Below are 20,313 nucleotides of genomic sequence, written 5' to 3'. Positions count from 1 at the left end.
CTGCGTGTTTCTTCCTTTTGATTTCGACTATCTATTATCTGCACCTTTTATTGGCATTGGCATGGAATGCTCATTTTTGCCCGCTATTCATTGCTCAGAGTAATTTGACGCGGTTTTTAGCCCCTTTACGCCACGCCACACCTACCTTTCAAACGAAGCAATACCAAATGGCTCCTAGCCGAAGCCGCTAAATAAGCAATGATCTCTCTTTCACTCCCCATTCCCCTCCCCACGTGTAGGGTAGCAAACTGGACTCAGCCTGGTTAACCTCCCCGCCTTTCCTTCTTCCCTTCTCTCTCTCTCTCTCTCTCTCTTTCTAAGCAATGATAATGTGTGAACTTCTTTTCGTACTGACAACGCAACCCATTATTAAAAAACTGCGCTAACGGACACAGACACAGGACAACAAGATGCGGACATACACGCAACACCTACGCCGGCTAACAACAAAAGGAAAACTGGAAAAGGGAAAACCAAGAAGACCACTGTAACTCCTGCACGTGCCCTCTCGAAACCCACAGCGACCGCGTCATGCTCAAGTAAAGAGAAATCGCTCTACGTACGCTGTGTGTTTCGTTTGCAGCATGACATTTACCTTTGGTCTTAGTTCGTTTTGTGATTCCGATTTCCCTTCGGCCATTATTCAGTGATAGTGCTATGTATATGTTCTTTTTTTGTTCTGTCTGCGTCATCTGGTGATGATTCATTATAATGAATCCTTAGCCATTTGCGCAAATTTCTGTGTTAACATACCTTCGCCATGCTAAGTGCTTTGTTACGTGCAAACGCAATGCTCCTTGTAATAGCTGATGCCAGTGCAACATCTGTAGCTCAGCATGACTAGAGTGCAACATTTATAGTAGAAAGCGCACGAGACTATTATAATCGGCATTGATCATTTCATGATTGTTAGCGGCCGATAAAGCAACTACTCAATGCAGCATGTTTATGAGAAAAAAAAAACATGTCGCCCTCATCTTTCATCCTAGGTTTGTCGGTACGGGTGGATAGTTCTAGCTCCTTTCTCAGCTTACAACCATCGCATTTCCAGGCCACAATATGTGGCAAGTGCCGCCCCCCTCCCCCCCGAGAGAGTCAAATAATACTACCAGCATTAATTTTGCACTGAAAGTGCCCTCGTTTGTCATTTGAGGCATGATGCCACTCTGCGTCATATTGTGGCACAGTGCTGTGCCGCTTACGTTTGGGCGTCGCATTCACCAATGCGTAAGCACTTTTGATTGGAATGGCTGATAGCGCCGAGTGCAATGCCTGCGGTGTCGAGGAAACCATAGAACACCTACTGTGCTACTGCCCATCTCTTGAAGATGAAAGGCAAGACCTCTGCACAGCTCTCAATCAGCTAGATGGAAAGCCGTTCACCTTGAACAAGATCTTGGGACCATGGCCTCGCATATCTCAGCTACAAAAGGCCACAAATGCGCTGCTGCGATATTTGAAAGATACCGGATTGAGTGACCGACTGATATCCCCAGTGAACGTTCTCTTATTTTAATCTTTCCGTCCCCCTTTCCCTTTCCCCGGTGGAGGGTAGCCAACCGGGCTCAGTCCTGGTTAACCTCCCTACCTTTTATTTATCATTTTCTCTCTCTCTCTCTTTTGTTCATCAATTAGAGAAAGATAGCCATCCTTAATTCCCAGTTTTTCTTGTTGCACTCTGCCAGAAGTTATGTGAGTGCATAAATTAGGATTTTGTACGCACATAGGACCATTGCGAGAGGTTTACATATTCTGTAAAACAAAAGTGACTTTTAATGTGGCAGATAAGTTACTAGGTACATCTGTACGTCAACTACACTAAGAAATCATATTGGTCAACTCAGAACTCGGAATGCTGAATGAAGTAGACACCTAACTCGCAAGAGCTAACGCGGTGACGCAAGGAAGTGGTCAAGTGCAAAAGAGAAAATGTGGAAGCATAGGCGGTGTTGCGCAAATTGGCTAGACATAAGCTACTGAACGTTGGGCATACCCAGAGAGGAGAAGGCAGAGAGGCAACTGTCGCAATGTTGAGCGTCTGGTTGGACAGCATGACAGATGGATGTTTGTCGAAGGCATCATTATGGCGGCTTTGTATCATCTCGTCTGAAACACGGGATAACGGCACATGGATGTCATCACAGTGGCATGCGTCTTGTCTAGCCGCACCTCGTCTGACGTGTTGAGTGATTCGCCACAGAATGCCGGCCTCGTATTGCATGATGTAGTAGTTATCGCTGCCCATAGAGTAGCACTAAAATGATAAAGAGGGAACGGCTGTACCACAGTAAAAATAATTCTACGCTGTGTTCTTCTTGGCATCATATTGGCTTTGAAATTTCAGGCATTGCTCGAATGTAATCGCTGCCATACTTCTAAGAAAATAGTGGATGTCCGTAAACTAAGCAACGGATGTATATACTACATGACCAAAAATGAGAGATGTTATTAAAAAGAGGAACATCAAAAGCCAGCTAGCTATTTTTGAAATGTCCCGTGGTGCGCCGTGCAATACGGACTTTCACTATGTCGAAAAATATGGCAAGCATGCTTTTTCTTGTATTTTTAATTCATGTCGCGTGCGCGCGATGCGCTTTCGCAAGCAAGACCATGAATTGTTACCAAGGCATGAATTTATTACGGCGCTTGTTTTGGCACTGAAGTAGTTCGAGGCTTCTGAATCTATGTATGTGGGCAGGTTTTGAAATCAAGAAAAATTACCACGATCTGTCTTTGCCTTGTTCAAAACATAAATAGAAATGTACATGTTCAAGAAAATCGCAAAAATGCACTGCGTCTCGTGAAACCTCTGCGAGAGTATTCAATAAGCGGGTCGCCCTCGACAGCACACATATCGTCATATTTTTTTTAATTCAAGTACCCTAAAGGCCCATGTCGACATTACATAGGCGTGTTACAATAAATCAAGGATAGTTACAGTAGACGCTGTCAAATAAATAATACATGTTAAAAACAAGAAGGAAAGCGAGAAATAAATTGTACAAGCAGTACAACGACACATCCTAAACCTTGAAGACCCGTGCGACTATAATAAGGATGTTAAAAAAAGTCAAGGTTATTTAGAATACGTAATTCAAATTCAAAACGCTTATTACAATAAATACACATTCCAGCCGATATTGCATGTAACAATAAAAAAAGAACACAACCAGAAAACACTTTAAACACTACAAGAAACGCGGTGCTAGCCTAAAACAAAGCCTAAGGAACATCAAAATAGGGTGAAAAACAAATCATAATAAGAAAACGAGCACACGAACACACTGATACCTTAAACGAATAAGAGAATCTTACGTCTGTACGTTATAGTTTTCCTAGGAATTCATCATAACTTAGAGCGGATATGATTTCATTTGGTAATATATTCCAGTGATATATCGCGAGAAAGAGGGGTAAGTGATTCGAGAAGTTACTGCGCACAAGAACTGGCTGCATTTTAATAAAGCGATGATCAAGGTGCGGAAGGATACGATGGGTGGGCCTGATGTGGCATGTGCTGAAAGATGAGCTGCAGTGATAAAGCTGGTGAAAATGGAAAAGAATCCTATCAGTCTTCGATTTTCTGGAGAGGGCAGATTTAGAGATATCTTATTGTTAGAGGTGCTAGGCGTTCGTGATTAATTTTTCGTGATGAAGCGAGCTGCTTTATTTTAGAATGACTCGAGCTTGTTGATGAGATACGACTGATGCGGGTTCCAAGTAAAATACGCGTAGTCCATTTTTTTCACGAGCCAGTGTAGCTAGGATAATAATTTGTATGACTTGTTTCCCGAGTATAAATAAATCAGGCCTGATGTAGTCAATTGTTCTGCAAAAGATGCTAGTAATCACATCGATATTTTTATTCCATAAAACGTTGGAAGATAAATAAATTCTCAAGTATTTTATTGTGTGCGCATTTGTAATAATAATGCCTTTCATCGAGTAATGGGCAAGCTTGAGGTTAATAGCTCTGATGAAAGCTATAGCCTTAGTTCTTGCAACATTTATTTTCATTTGCCACTGTCTACACCATCCGGTAAGTTTCGCGAGGTCAGATATTAAAGTTTGAGTGTCGGAACCATTAATTATTTATAGCTAAGTTACGCAATCATCTGCAAATAGCCTAACTGTAGATGTAATATTATCACTAATTTCGCTGAAGTATAGCAACGATAAAAACGGTCCCAATACAGAGCCCTGCGGCACCCCGGATTTGATCAGTGATTGCGGAGAAGAAAATTTATTAGCAGTTAAAAATTGGTACCAGTTAGTTAAAAGGCCAGAGATCCAATTCATAATGCTATTATTTATACTAAAATGGCAGATTCATTAACAAGCAGTTATGAGCTACCTAGACTAAAGCCTTCGCAAGATCCATAAATATGGTGTCTATTTGTGATGAGTCATTAATAGCTTCGTATAGGTCGGAGACAAGCTCGAATAACTGCTTCTCGCCCGAGCGACCTTGTTGGAACACGTGTTGGTAAAGGAAGACAATAGTGTGCTCTGTTAGGTATTTCATAATTGATTATGATATAATGTGTTCTAATAGTTTACATGGTTTACTAGTCAGTTAAGTGGGTCTGTAGGTAAAGACAGATGATGGATCACCAGACGTAAATACTGAAAATATTTTACCCATTTTCTATCGGTCAGGACCGCATCTATAATCAAAAGATTATTGAAGACAGGCGAAAATGCGGTATATCATTGGTTTAGTTATCTTTAGTAGTTTCGGACAGATTCCGTCTGTAGCAGCAGCCGAGCTTTTATAAAGAACGATCAATAGCAGTTTATATGCCCTTCCTAATAATTATGATATCATTCATGATGGCGGTAACAGAACCGAGGTCAATATCAACGGGAACAGTAAGTTCACTGGTAAAAACGGAAGAAAAGAAAGAATTTATTGCAGTAGCAACCACTGATGGTGGAAGGAGCTCGTTGTCTTTCATTAGGCAAATCAAATCAAATCAGTTTATTTCAGCACCAGAGCAGACATCACAACAGTCACAATAGTGATGCTGTGGGGTGAAAGCAAAAAGTCAGCAAGGCTTGACGAAGGCTTTCACACCATTTAGCACATAGCAAACAGCAACATGAAATCATGAGTATACCTATACAATGGCAAAGCAAGTCTGAGTATTGCATTGATTGTATTCTAAAAGCACATAAAAAAGGATGTTTGGAGAAAAAGAATGGTATGATTCATTTATTGTGTAAAACCTGTTTAGACTTAGTGGAAGTAAATAGTTCATTTTTTGGCGACCATAGTTGGTACATGTGTAAGGGATTTTCCAATCATCAGTGTCCCTCGTGCTATATGAACTAGACCGTGGTGCTAAATGCGCTAAGTCTATTAGAAAAGAATCATGATTTTTTCGGCAAGTACGATATCGTTTAGGTAAAATCGAATTGTAAATATCTGGCCTTGGTTATAAACTTAGGGCTTCGAAGATGGGTTTAGAGTGTGCTTCGCGTGTAGCACCTACAACTATACGCACAGCTTTTTTCTGTAGTCTGTATATTCTGCCTAAGTTCTTTTCCGTTGTGGTGCCCCATACTAGATGGCAATAACTTAGTGTAGATATAAATACAGAATTATATAAGAAATGTTTAATTCTTTGAGGCAAAAGAAAATGCAGACGTGATAGGACACCTACAATACGAGAAAGTTTAGAGTGAACCAGATCAGCCTGATTGTTACATAGCATATTTTCGTGAAAACTTACTCCCAGGGTTGTCACTATAGGTTGTTTTAGTTGTTTCCGGGCCAATCGTTAGGGTCAAATCGCAGTTTACGGGCTTTTTCTTGGGACGAAAGAGTACTGATTTTGTTTTAGGGGTGTTTATAATTAACTAATTGCTTATGCTCCATGTGTTCAGTAATTACAAGACACCGTTTGCTTTATGCAAATCGCAGTCCTTAAAAATAACTTTGTATCATCTGCATAAATAATGAAAGTTCTGCTATTATCGATGTTCACTAAGTAGTAGCAGACCCAGGATACTACCTTGGGGCACGCCATTTGATAATTCTTTAAAACTAGACGCATAGCCATTAATTTCAACTTATGGCTGTCTTTATTCCAAATATAATTTCATGACATTTAAAAGGTTACCCCGGAAACCATAGTCGTCTAGTTTTTTTAAATAGTGTAATGTGGTTAATTCTATCGAAGGTATTTCATAAGTCAACGAAAATTCCAAGTGTATATGCTTCCTTTTGGAATACATCTAGTATGATTTCTTTTCGCGTTAGTAGCGCAGTTTTGGTTGAACGCTGCTTTATGAAACCAAACTGAAAAGGGGTCATAATGTAGTGCTTGGTCAAGAATGAAACTATTCGTTTATGTATTAGTTCTTTAATTACTTTAGAAAAAACTGGCAGTATGAAAATGGATCTATAATTTGATATGTTATTCTTGTTTCCACTCTTGAATATAGCAAACGCTTTCGCTATCAGAAGACGCCTAGGACAAGTGCCTAATGAAAACATTAATTTACGGATATATTTTAAAGCAGGGGATACAATATGAATAACATGTTTAATTGGCCGAATCGCGAGGCCGTCAGCGTCACAACTGCTGTTCTTTAGGGACATGAAATAAGCCGTAACCACCTGTGTAGTTACGGGAAACAGAAATGCACTTTCGCATGTTTGCGTGCCCATGAAATGGGTGAAATAATTGTCATGTGAGCTCTCTCCGATGGAGGAGGAGGAGGAGGAATGAACTTTTATTGTGTGAAACAGCGAGAAAGAGTTCTTTCTTCGCCCCAGGTGGGCGGCTCTCTTAGTCCAGAAAGCCGTTGGCTAATGCCGCAGCCCGGGCCCGGTCCACCAGACTTCGCTGATCTTCCAGGCTCTGTGCCTTTAACATTGCCTCCCACGTTTCTTCGATCGCTTGTAGCGGTTCTGGGGCATCATCTTGACTGTTGTTCTCGCGGTGTGGGCACACCAACACCATGTGTTGGAGGGTGTGGAGGTAAATAATTTATTAAAAGCTTCGGCAAGGTCAGGAGCAGTGAGGAGGATCGGGTTGCTCACGGTGAGTGAGTGAGGGAAGTAACCTTATTTTGGTCCAGAGAAGACGCAGGGGAGACCCCGCGCCACCCGGCTAGTCCCACGCCGGGACCGCCAAGCCGAGCTTGACGGCCCGATCGCGGGCACTCTGGACGGCCAGGGTTTGGTCGTTGAGTTCGGGGCTGCCCAAGAGCGCAGCCCACCTATCCTCGTTGAAGGAGGAGCCGATGGCTTCAAACTCCCACAACACATGGTTCAATGTTGCCCTTAGTCCACAGGCAGGGATTTCCCCACTGGGATAACTTTCAGTGTGTATGGCAAGAAGAACCGCGAGGTTAGGGTACGCACGGGCTTGTAAAAGTCGAAAGGTAACCGCCCGCGCCCTGCATAAAGCGGGGTGCGGCAGGGGGAATACCCGTCTTGACAGAAAGTAGTGTGTGGCGATTTCATTAAACGTGAGCAAGGGTTCCCCGCGGGGCAGGGGGACTGTAAGTTTAATTGGGTATGTGCTGCAGTCCGAGCATGAATTAAGCAACAAGTTCAACTTTTTCCAGACGGCTTCAGATGTTTTGGTTTTTTCAGGGTCAAAGTGGTTACTGAAAAATTCAAGTTTGCTTTTCCTTAAGAGAGAATTTGTAGTATTCCTGTGTTTTCTAAAAGTCTTAAAGTCTTCGTTGTCCCTCGATTTTAAAAAGCACTCGTAAAGTGTATTCTTTAGTTTTATAGCTTTAAGGTACTCTGAAGTAATCCAAGGTTTTCTTGCCTTGCGTTGTCGCTGTTTTGTTTTGAATGGAAAGCACTTGTTCTAGGCTTCTACGAAATTTTCAATAAAGGTATTATACGCTGTGTCTGCATCGTTTTTACCGAAAACGGCGTCTCATTTTATCTTGGATACACATGCAGTAAACAAATTAATAGTGCTTGGGCAAATGTACCGGAATTGTGGAGGCGGTGGCTTTGCATCCTTAAATTGAAATTTCTTTTGGCCTAAAATTACGTATACAGGTAGATAGTCACTGTTATGTGTTTTAAGGACACCAGAAGAAATAGGTGCATTTGCGCTATTTGCTATCAAGACGTCAATAAGTGTGCAGGAGTGAGCATGGAATCCAGTAGGTTCTTTTATAACATTTGTAAATGCGTTGGATTCCAAGATATCACGAAGTTCAAGACGTTGGGGGCTGGAAGTTGGCATGTGAATATTTAGACAACCGCCGATAGTAAAGTTGTAAACATTTTCATTGGCCCACGAGAGGAAAGTGCCCAAAAACTTAAGAAAGGTGGACACCTTGCATTTAGGAGGGCGGTATGTCACAGAAAAATTTCGCAAACTACCTTTCACAGTCGACATCTCGCAATCGTCAGTAATGATGGAAAAAGCCTCAACCATTTCACACTCAAACACATCTCTACCTAAAAGCGCAACGCCATTGCCCATTTTATCACCCCTGTTCAAGAAATACGTAGCATAACTTGCTAAACGAAGAACCTCAGACCTGTGGTGATACCAGGTTTCCGTAACCATAATGACGTCAAAGAAACTTTCACACGATTCAAGCAGTACCGTTATCTCATCTGCCTTGTTTCTGGCTGATTGTGCATTTATATGAAGTAAAGAAACGTGGCGTTTTTTCCGGCTAGCAATAGACTCAACTCGTGTGGCGTTAGAAAATCTGCAGCCATATTGATACTTCTTTTTTAGGTGAAACTCAACGACTTTAGGCGATCTTTTCTGGATCGCTTTCATTTGTTCTCTGAAGCACCCTCGACTTCTCAGCCTTTCGCGCAAAAATTTTGCCACCCTTTAACCAGGCGAATCTCCATTCGGCTTCCTTCTTGCGCGCAACAGTCTTTTCCAAGTAACTTCTTTACCTGTGGGCATAGGTGTTCATTTACGTAGAGAAAGGTCTTTTCTTGGACACCAATATCAACCGACTTTAAACGCTTCTTCGTCTTCTCTGATTCTGCGTCACGCTTTGACCGTCTGTTGAATTGCACAACAATATGGGGGCAAGAGCCGTCTTTAGTAGTCACGCGATGGCAAATTTCTGTGTCATCTTCCCTCACGGATTCGCAGACAGCTTCACAAATTTTCTCAAGGACCTTGGTCAACTGTTTACCCTCGACGACAGGCACGTTTTTCAGCTCAATATTTTGACTTCGTGAAATTTCGTGATTCGGGCAGTAGTTCTACGTTCATTGCTGAGAACGAGCTCCTTCATTTGATCGGATTCAGTTTTGAGAACGCCATTTTGAGCCTTCAGCTCCCCATTTTCTTTTTCAAGCCACGAGCACTGGACCGACATTTCTTCAAACTTCTTATTAAAGAAGTCAAGACTTGTTTTCACGTCACGTATTCCCTTGCGCAGCCCTCTCTCGCGAGGGCAGTTCGACTTTCATGGAATTCTTGTTTTAACGCTTTGAAATGTCTTTCCACTTCGGCAGTAGCAGCAGCAGACAGCAACAAAAAACACTAACAGCACTGACCTGAAAAACAGTAGACTGGTTTAGAAGGCTGCGCGCCGATCCGCTGATGCTGCCAAAGTGTCGACCAGCACACCCGACGCTGCTCCGAGCTAAACAGTAATCCAGGCGGCGCTCACAGCGGCTCACAAGAAAAACACGACCGCGATGATCCCCGCCCTGCCCTGATATGATACGGGGCGATGCGTCGACGTTATACAAGCGGGTCGCCAGTGGCTCCCGCGTTGACCATCCTCTTCCCTTGACACGAGGCAATGCATCGACCACATGCGCTGAAAAACAGTAGACAGTGCTTTAGTAGGCTGTGCGCAGATCCGCTGATGCTGCCAGAGTGCCAAAACTAAAATTGGTATCCGCCTACAAGAGTCGCGAACGCACCACAGCAAGTAAAACCATAAAAAATTTTACTGCACAGACTTTCTGCGAGAAAAAGCTGGGCGTCCGCCAGCGTCCCCGCAGCGAACGCGCGCTCGCTAACAGACGACGCATTTGACAACGACAGCAAAATTGAAGGCGTCATGTTGTATAATCCATGCCTGAAACATGTATACGTAGCAAAAATATTTCGCGTTTATTATTTTCCAGAATTGTCTTGCGTTGTTAGCTAACATACTGGAAATATTATGGTTAAAAATCTGCCTTTAGCAGCTTGAATTTCGGTTTTGCATAACTGTGGTTGTTCACTTCCAGACATCACCAGATGTCGGCAGCTAAGCTTTTGAAAAAGAGTGTTCCATTTTTTTTCTTCATACAGTGCCTTAGGTCAGAGATGAACCACGCGCTTGTAGCAGACACAGTTTTCTGTGTTTTTAGAGCGCAGCTCTTATAGTTTGTTCAGACTATTGTCGTATTGAGCGGAAAGTAAGCAACATTCGCAAGCAGCCTGAGTGTTAATGTTGGAGTACCTGCTACTTTTATGACAGGCACAGATGCGACCGTTACGAAGCTACCGATGCGTGAAGCAGTTTCGGTTTTCACCTACCGGTCACGGGGCTACGGCGCTGCTCAGATCCCTCGATTAGAAAACCGGATGGCTGGTGACGTCCTGTGACGCTGCTGCATAGTAGCCTGTGCTTCTACTAGCACCTCTGATAGCGCTTATATGCTAATCAGCACCGTATTGAAAACTCCGTTTCTCAGTTGTCCGGAAGCGCTGATTGGCAGTCAAAAAACCGTATCTAACGAAACTACCGAATGTGAACAATAGGCGACTTTAGTGATGTAACTCAAGTTCAAGCAGTTACGTTAAATACGACAATTAAGACATTTATGGCAGATGCAAGTGCAGTCTGAACACGGCTTTAGGCAGCCCTTCCAGTGGCGAGCTTCGGCTTAGTACCTCGTAACCGAGCAAAGGAGCACAGCGAAAGGTGAGAGCGAACGCAGAGTGCAGCGGGCGATGAAATACAGCTACAGCGAACAGAACACCAGAAGGACAGCGAAGAAGGAGGGTGCGACGGAGCCATGAGGCGGAAAGAGGAGGAGGGGGTATGGCGAAAGCGTGAGAAGAAAAGCGTCGTCCCGTCTAGAGTGTACTAGACAATGGGCGAGTGGATCAAACGGCGATCTCCCGCCAAAACGCCACGTGTGGAAAAATTGTGCGAGGGCGCTGCGAGCGAAATGAATTTAGTGTCGCTGTATATGCTTCTCCAGGGAGCAGAGTAGCCCATAGGTTCGCTTTATGTTTCAGCTTTGCAGTGAAGCCACTCCTCGCGCGCGTAAGAGGCAAAGCCGCGCGGTGTACCGTTTGCTTTTTTTGTCTGCTGGTTGCGAGCTACCTGCGGCAATTGTTCGCAAGCGCTGAGCAAGATGACACTATTTAATGCATGCTACGCTCAAGTCATTAGCGTAGACGGAGGGGGGGGGGTAGGGTGCCAACCCCCAGAAATCGTTAGTTTGTATGTGCATATATACACGCGCATATGCAAACACACGCACGAACGTACATATAGGGAACATATAGGACCTCCCTCGATCCTCCGAAATAAAATCCTGATTACGTCGGTGGCTTGAAAAGCTCAAAAAATCGCGTGCAAACGCGTATTTCCTGCATCAAAAAGCGGTGCAGTGTTTTGCAGCATCCATATGAAGTTTTCTCGACGAGGACGGAAGGCAACAAATGCTTTCAAGGGTGTTTAAAGAAAACTTCACACACGTGTGGTGGGCAATTATGTGAGCGCATTTTGGCTTCCGAAACTAGCCGATTAATGATCGTCGCCAATAGAACTATCGTGTCTGCAGGTATGTCACTGGTCGTTAACAGGACGTCATTTATCACTAACCGACGTTCACAGCAGTTGCACGTTTTCGATATATGCAGTGCAGATACGTAGATTTAAACGCATTTCAGATGTTCACACGCGCACATTTTTTGCAAAGCTTATTTTTACGATTCACTGATGCCGCAAACTAAACAGCTGCTTCGTAGCAGCAAATCTGCAACTGGAAGAAGGTTCAAGATGCACGACCTTCTAGATCAAATTTATTTCGTACAAGGCAATGGACGAGAAATGGCTGGTGGCGGCAGGGAAAGAATGCTGGTTCTTGGAGCATTCGAGGGCAGAATTCAAAGCTACTGGAAAGGCAACAAACTATTAAGGGTAACAACAGGCTATTTTCATTGTACTAATCACATAAGATGGCAAACTTGCAAAGTAATTATTCACACATTGCACACTGTAATATGACAGCACATTTTTTTTTTCTCTTCATACTACTCAAGTTATTTACTATAGCACAGCGCTTAATAAACGTACAAAAAGAATTCTACGACTAAGGTCGATCAACCAAGCAAGATATTGCGGACGGCAAATACTGAAGCTATCACAGCTGTCTCATAAGCATGAGTGCACGATATTTCCGCTTACTGCAAAACAATGAACACTAGCAAGTCAATCAAGGTTGCATGAAAAATCAGAACGCCGACAAAAAAATGAAAGAAAAATACAGAACAGTGAAAGACCGGGGTGCAGCGGGCAAATTGTGTCTTCTAGTATTTATTCTGTTTTGAACGCACTGTTCTAGACCCGCATAGTCAGAACAATCGTACAAGCAACACTGCGAATTGGGTTTGTTGGTAAGTTAGCATTCTTGGCATATATGTGCAGCGGGACACAGAAGTGTCGTTCATTCTTTGTCCCGCGTATGTGTGGTGCTGCACATTTACACCAAAAATAGTAGAAGTGAACAGCCCTTCATGCCAGGCGTACGCATTTCAGCGGGTGCAGGAGTGTTACTCGAGATAAATGCTGCTTTAGTGTAAACAAGGCGAACGCACCTCGCACATCCTGGTCCTTTTCGAAGCCGGCCGCTCTAGGCCCATACGCAATAGCCATACCGGTCTCCGGCGCACGTCTGTCCGTCTTCACGGCATCACGTAAAAAATTTTGTCACCTTCCGTGCCGTTTCTGCAGTTCGGTACGCTGCACCCCGTCATACTGGAATACAAGTGTCAATATGATTTGTTTAGTGTCACTTCACCAAAGTCCTTAACTTAATATCGTCGAATGCCGTACCCGCAAACCGGAACCGATGAATGCAACGCACGCTCGACGGTCCGCTAATTGCAATGTCGGTGGCAATGACGGAAATGAGCCGGCGTTGCGCCGTAAAGTTGGCTTCGCTGCGGCAAGGTTAAACATTTCATGTCATTTTGCACCAAGTGATAGCGCTCGGCGAATAGCGGTGTGAGCGGCGCCGGAAAAGTTATGCGCAACTCTGCTCCCTGCGGGGGCATATACAGGAACACTAAATGAATTTTGGGTGGAGACGCGCTTCGCGGCATATTCAACGTAATTTCGCTGCGGGCGCTGAGACCAATTGCGCGCGTACGCTCTAACAGTGGTGCTTTATTTCAACTCAAAATTTATATTGACTCCTTTTTCCTACGTATACATATTTGAGGCATGGATTATACAACATGACACCTTCAATTTTGCTGTCGTTGTCAAGTGCGTCGTCTTCAAGCGAGCGCGCCTTTGCTGCGCGGACACTGGCGGATGCACAGTTTTTCTCGCGGAAAGTCTGTGCAATAAAATTTTAAGGCGAAAGCCTGTCTAGTCTCATGGTGAAGTTTGTGTCAGCAGACCTGACTGCCGGAGTGTCCGCCGAAGCGTCATCACGCCATATAAGGACAGATTATACACAGATTAAATAATGAAAAATTATTGATAGTGAGAGTTAGTGAATGATAACGTTACAATAGAGATTGGTAGAGGTTAATAATTACTTGTAATGACTACAAATGACTACAAAATGACAAATATATCTAACGACGGCTTGTAAGGACCACAATTGATTAGGAATTACTAAAAATGCTTTGTAACGAGCAGTAAGGACTAATAATGACTGAAATGACTTGTAATGACTAGTAATGACTATGAAATGACCCATATGACTAACGACAACTTGTAACAACTATAATTGATTAGAAATGACTGAAATGCTTAGTAATGACCAGTAAAGACTAGTAATGACTGAAATGAGTTGTAATGACTAATAATGACTACGAAATGACCAATATGTCTAACGATTGCAATTGATTAGAAATGACTAAACATGCTTAATAATCACCATTAATTACTAATAATGACTGAAATGACTTGTAATGACTACTGACGACTATGATATGACCAACATGTCTATCGACGGCTTGTAATAACCACAATTGATTACAAATTACTAAAAATTCTTAGTAATGAGCAGTAATGAATAATATTGACTGAAATGACTTGTAGTAACTAGTAATGACTACGAAATTACCTATACGTCTAACGACAGCTTGTAACAACTACAATTCATTAGAAATGAATAAATATGCTTAGTAATGACCAGTAATGACTAATAATGACTGAAATTACTTGTAATGACTACTATTTGTGTGGGTTGCTTCTTCAGAAGCCCTTCTTCGGGTGATGAGAGCATTTATGCCATTCATGAGTTTCTACACCGATATGCGAACAACTCTAGAATTATCCTTATGGAAGACTTTAACCTTCCGGACTTGGACTGGGTAACTATGCATCACACATCACCTTCTTCAGAAATTCTGTTTAACCTAATGTTATCATTTAACCTTCACCAAATAATCCTAGAACCTACGCGTAAGAAAGGTTCAGCAAACAATATCCTTGACCTCATACTAATCAGTGATCATTTTTCAGGGCACCAAGCACAGACAGAAATCATTGAAGGCATTTCAGATCACAACATACCGCTATGCTTGGTGCCTCTGGACTGCTCGATAAGAACGCTTTGTAGTACGTCTACAGTACGTCTACAGTATCCAATTTCGAGAAGGCGGATGACGCCAGCATACTAACCCGCCTTGCGCACGAATTTCAAGCCTTTACTGAAATACCCTCCGACCCGTCAATCGATGTGAACACAGCCTGGCTTCATTTTAAGAATATGGTTTCCTACTGCGTAACTAACTATGTTCCGTTAAAAAACAAGCGACCACAAAGAACAAGCCCATAGATAACTCGGAAAGTCATCCACGCATAGCGTCATGTAATATGGATGCGTAACTCTATTAAAAATCATGGATCATGCCCATCCGAAACTAACATACTAGCATGCGCAGTAGCACATTTTCGACAGACAGCCAAAGAAGCTAAGGAACATTATTTTCATGTAACGCTGCTTAACTTTCGGACAAACAGCCCTCAGTGATTCTGGAACCATTCCCGCCCTACTAAAGACACGTTATCGGACTTGTATCCTGAGGAAAAAGCTAATAACGCTAATGCGTACAATAACTATTTTCACTCGAACTTCACAAAAGATGATGGTAATCTTTCAGACTTGAGTAGCAATTCAACATCGCGCATCGTTCCTTTAATCATATCTGACGCGGGTATCCTTAACATGTTGCTCACCCTTGACCCTAAAAGATCATGCGGACCAGATGACATTCCAAACCATTTTCTAAAGAGATACGCAGAGTGGCGCAGTCGATACTTGGGCCTGATATTTCCAAAATTCCTATCACAATCATCCTTACCCGACGGCTGAAAAAATGCGAAAATGACCCCAATACACAAAACGGGAGATACCTAATTGGCCTCTAATTATCGACCAATATCTCTCACTAGCGCCTCTTGCAAAATACTCGAGCATATCATCCTTAAACACCTAACAAACTTTCTTGACACTCACAACTTATTAATGCCACACCAGCACGGATTGCGCCATGGATTGTCAACCGTCACGCAGCTGTTGGGCATGACCTCGCATCTAATATCAACAACTGTAGCCAGACTGATATAATATCATTAGACCTTTCAAAAGCATTTGATCGCGTATGCCACAGTAAATTATTAATAAAATTGCGTGGTTTTATTGGGAATGGGGAAATTTTAGACTGGGGTAACATATTTCTTAACAAACTGGACACAATTCGTACTATTTCAGCATGGGGAATCTGCGACAGTGCCTGTCACATCAGGCGTCCCCAAGGATCCGTGTTGGGGCCACTGTTATAATTTTCAATAACGACATAACCAGAAATATTGACCGTAACATCAAACTGTTTGCTGATGACTGCATCATCTACCAAACAATTAACACCTACGAAGATGATGTTTCGCTTAGCAATTCACTAGGCCAGCTAAATTAATCGTGCAAGAAATTGCAAATGACGATAAACACAACTAAATCAGTTTGCATGACGGCAACAAGGAAAAAACAACCTTACGACTTTCCTTACTTCATTAACGGCACAATGCTAACAAAAGTTCACCAGCATAAATACTTAGGCATCACTCTAACATCTGACCTGAGATGGGACGCCCACATTGCCAACGTGACCTCGAAGGCATTACGCAAGCTATTTTATCTCCGAAGAAGTCTCCGCCTCGCACCCACGTCGGCTAAGCTTCCCGCCTATACTACTTTCGTTAAGCCGGTTTTGGACTACGCTAACACAGTTTGGTTTCCCCACTCAGCAACTAATATAACGAAACTGGAAAAAGTACAGCGAAAAGCGCTGCGGTTTATTTACAACAAGTATAAGCGCACAGATTCACCCGCTAAGTTTGCGGCTATATCGGGTTTAGCGACGCTATCATCAAGAGCGAAGCAAGCACGGCTCAAATTTTTATTTAACTTGATTCACAACTATTATAAGGTAGACCTAACAAAATACATATGTTTTTCGCACTCATGATCATCGAGACATAAACATGTACACGCTTTAACAGAATATTCATGCCATAATGACACATTCATGTACTCTTATTTCCCCCTCGTGATAAGGGAATGAAATCGCCTCGATCCTTCAGTCATTTCTGCAAACTCACAACCTCAGTTCACATCACGGTTAGAATCCATACCAAGCAATTAGTAACGCAGTATTATTCACATATTATGCTTTGGAACTCTTGTAAGCCATGCTGATTATCGTGAAGATGCTTACTGTTATTTTTGTTCCCGTTTGCTGTCCTTTTCATGATGTATTCTCTGTATTGCTGCGCATGTCTCCTAGATATGTTGTATCTATATTTGTTTTGTTTTTTTATCTATTCTTACCTTCTTCCTTTGCGTTCCTTGTTTGGCCTATTGACACGCAATTTGTACGTGCACGTTTATTACTATTGTCATCTTCGGCTGGTCGCCTCTGAGCGCTCTGGAGCGCTCTCGCGAGTGGCGTTGTCTTCGGCTGGTTGAAAGAGGGCGCGCGCCCTGCGTTCGGCTGGTTCTTCTCGATTGCTCTCCTCCATCTTCGAGCGCTCTGAGGCGCTCCGAACCCTGTCGTTGGAGCAGTCGTCGAGATTGAAACGTCATCGCAGCGCCGCGTCGCTGCTGTTGGCGACGGCCCACCGTAACCTAGGCAACCTAGGCCACTGCATGCTGGCGTCTCGACGAACGCTCGTGCCGCCGGCGCGGCCGCCGGTTTTCTCGGCAGCGCCGGGAGCTTTTGATAAGCGAAACGTTGGACGTTGGCAGTAGTCACGTGGTTTCACATCTGCCATTTCCTCCTCCGAGAGCGAGTCACACGTTCGGCTTGCGCGCTTGTCCTCTACCTCTGAGCTTGGGTAACGCCGGATCTGCCCAACTCTGCTTCGGGGGATGGAGGCGACCAGTCGAAGATACCATATGTATTTCATTTTTGTATGTCGAATTGCTATGGTCCCTTATGGTATTGGCAGTATTGATAACAAATAAATAATGACTAGAAAACGACCAACATGTCTAACGGTGGCTTGCAATGACCACAATTGATCATAAATGACTAAAAATGCTTAGCCGTGAGTAGTAATGACTAAAAGAAAGAAGAGAAAGAGAAGAGGCAAAGAGAAAGAGGCGAATGATTAAAGGAGGAAGAGTAGGCTTTCGCCTTTCACCTCTTAAGAGAGATATTAAGATACCCTGTAATTTTTTTATGGTTTTGCTTGCTGTGCGCTCGCGACTCTTGCAGGCGGGCATCAATTTATGATTTAGGGAGGTGAATTGCTTTTTCAACATTGTTTTCTAAAAGTAACACGGAATTTTTGCCACAGAAGCTACCTATATAAGATGCAGCTATATAAGAAAATTTCATTGGTGTCATGTCATTTTACGCGCACTTCTTGTTGATGGAAGGCTGAACAGGGACAATGATCAAAGATAAAATTGTTACAGTGAAATAAACTCAACTGATTGAAAAAGTGAAATCTCCCGACCGGAATAAGCGTGTTTCTTTTAAAAGCTGCACCAGCACTAGGTGAACCAATTGACTTTCCGAGAAAAGGATGTTCTCACGACTCACTGCCTATTCTGTGAATCAAGGTTGTCTGTTGTCGTTGTCGGTACGTATGCGATAGTGTATGACTGCTTGCCACTTGCCTTAGGATTAGGATTGCCAAAGTGGGAAAAAAGTCTAAGCGTGTGAAGTTTGGTAAGCTGGTCACGTCTGGCCACGTGGGAGAGGTAGAAAATGGATGGGACCGCTTAGAAAAGAACACACACACACACACACACACACACACACATATATATATATATATATATATATATATATATATATATATATATATATATATATATATATATATATATATATTTATGTATATATATATATATATATATATATATATAGAGAGAGAGAGAGAGAGCATACACATATGCATGCGGGTTTGCTCCAGACCCCCGTAGGTTACACTTCTCTCCTTGAAGAGGCAAGACGGGCGTCGAGTAGGTTCCTGAACAGCAGTTTACGATGTCGTGAACGTGGTATCAGTCATGGATCCGGGACGACACAGAGGTGTTCCGTAATGCCTACCCCATTTCCTTCGCATTTACAGCTAAATTACAATTAATTTTTCCCCCTCCCAATGTGTAGGGTAGCCATAAAAGCACGTCCGTGGTTCACCTGCCTGTCTTTGCCTCTTCCCTTCTCTGTTGCACTTTCATTTGTTGGTGGCCTGCCTCATCTCTCCTAGGACGAAGTACAAAATGAAAGAAGCCTATAGCTCTTCTGGTCGGCGGCAACTCGTTTCGGGTTGGTGATATTTCGAATTTAGAATATACATTTCTCATCTAAGCCTGAATGACAGCGATATAGAAGAGGTGACTTACGGTATCTCGTGCGTTCCGACTAACGACACTCTTCACGTAGCGCTTTCGTCTTATGCGTCTCTGCGAACCGGAGTTAAGGGCAGGAGGGTAACACGCCTTAGCGAAATTAAACATTCAGAATACCCCTTTGTTTGACGTTTGGACTTCTGTTAAGGACCCACGATACGAACTATCATCAGGTCGGTATCAACTTGCATTGGGGGAACTCAGATGAAACGTTGTCAAGTGGATAGGCTTTCAATTATCATAAGGATACTTTATCGAAATTTCCTTCCTTGCATGGGGTGAAAGGCGACTAATAAACATTAAAATTGTCTTCATTCTTGGGACCTCCTGTTAATATAAGGTTGCTGTCTTTTATAACCTCCTAAACTAAAAAGTAAGTCATGACTTCGTCCACAACGGCTGAACTGTTCGCAATCCTATGTGCGATAAAATTTATATTGTGAGTAAGAGATGCGCAAAAATGGGTAATTTTCAGCGATTCACAGGCGGCTCTAACATCACTCTGCAACACAAAGGGGAAAACATTCAGTGATAGTATAATATATGAAACACTTAAAAACCTCACAAAGGCAAGCGAAGCAAAACATTCAATAGCATTCCAGTAGATACCAGGGCATTGCGACATTCCTGGCAACACAGCAGCCGATGAAGCAGCACGACAAGCGCACCTCAAAGATGATACGGCTAAGCTCCCAATATCAAAGGATGAATTACGCTGCATTATAAGGACAACGTCTCTCAAGATGTCTAGAAACACTTGGTTTGACCAGAATTCTAAGAGCTTGGACTTATATCATATTGATCCATTTCTTGAATTCAAATTTTCATTGTCATTAGATAGAACTATGGAAACCCTTATTCATCGATTAAGGCTAGGCACTGCCTACACAAAGTATTTCTTACACAGAATTGGCCGTGCGGAAACCCCCGAATGTGATTGTGGATTTGTAGACGAAGATATATATCACCTCCTTCTATATTTCCCGCATCACGACACACCAAGACGCCGACTTAAATCAGCGCTAATTAAATTAGACCGCAGACCATTCAGTTTAAGGAAACTTTTGGGCCCTTGGCCAACAACGGCCTTGCAGAAGAGCGCTTTAAAAGCACTAAAGACTTTTCTTGAAGACAGCGGCATTGCTGGACGTTATTAGTGCTTTCATTGTTCCCTTCATTTCATTGTCACTGTATATATCCATCTGTTTGTGAATTATGTTATGTTGACTGTTCTGTTG

This window comes from Dermacentor andersoni, chromosome 5, assembly GCF_023375885.2.
Source record: "Dermacentor andersoni chromosome 5, qqDerAnde1_hic_scaffold, whole genome shotgun sequence".
Taxonomy (NCBI): Eukaryota; Metazoa; Arthropoda; class Arachnida; order Ixodida; family Ixodidae; genus Dermacentor; species Dermacentor andersoni.
The sequence above is the reverse complement of the archived record's forward strand: the minus strand, read 5'-3'. Positions refer to the sequence as shown.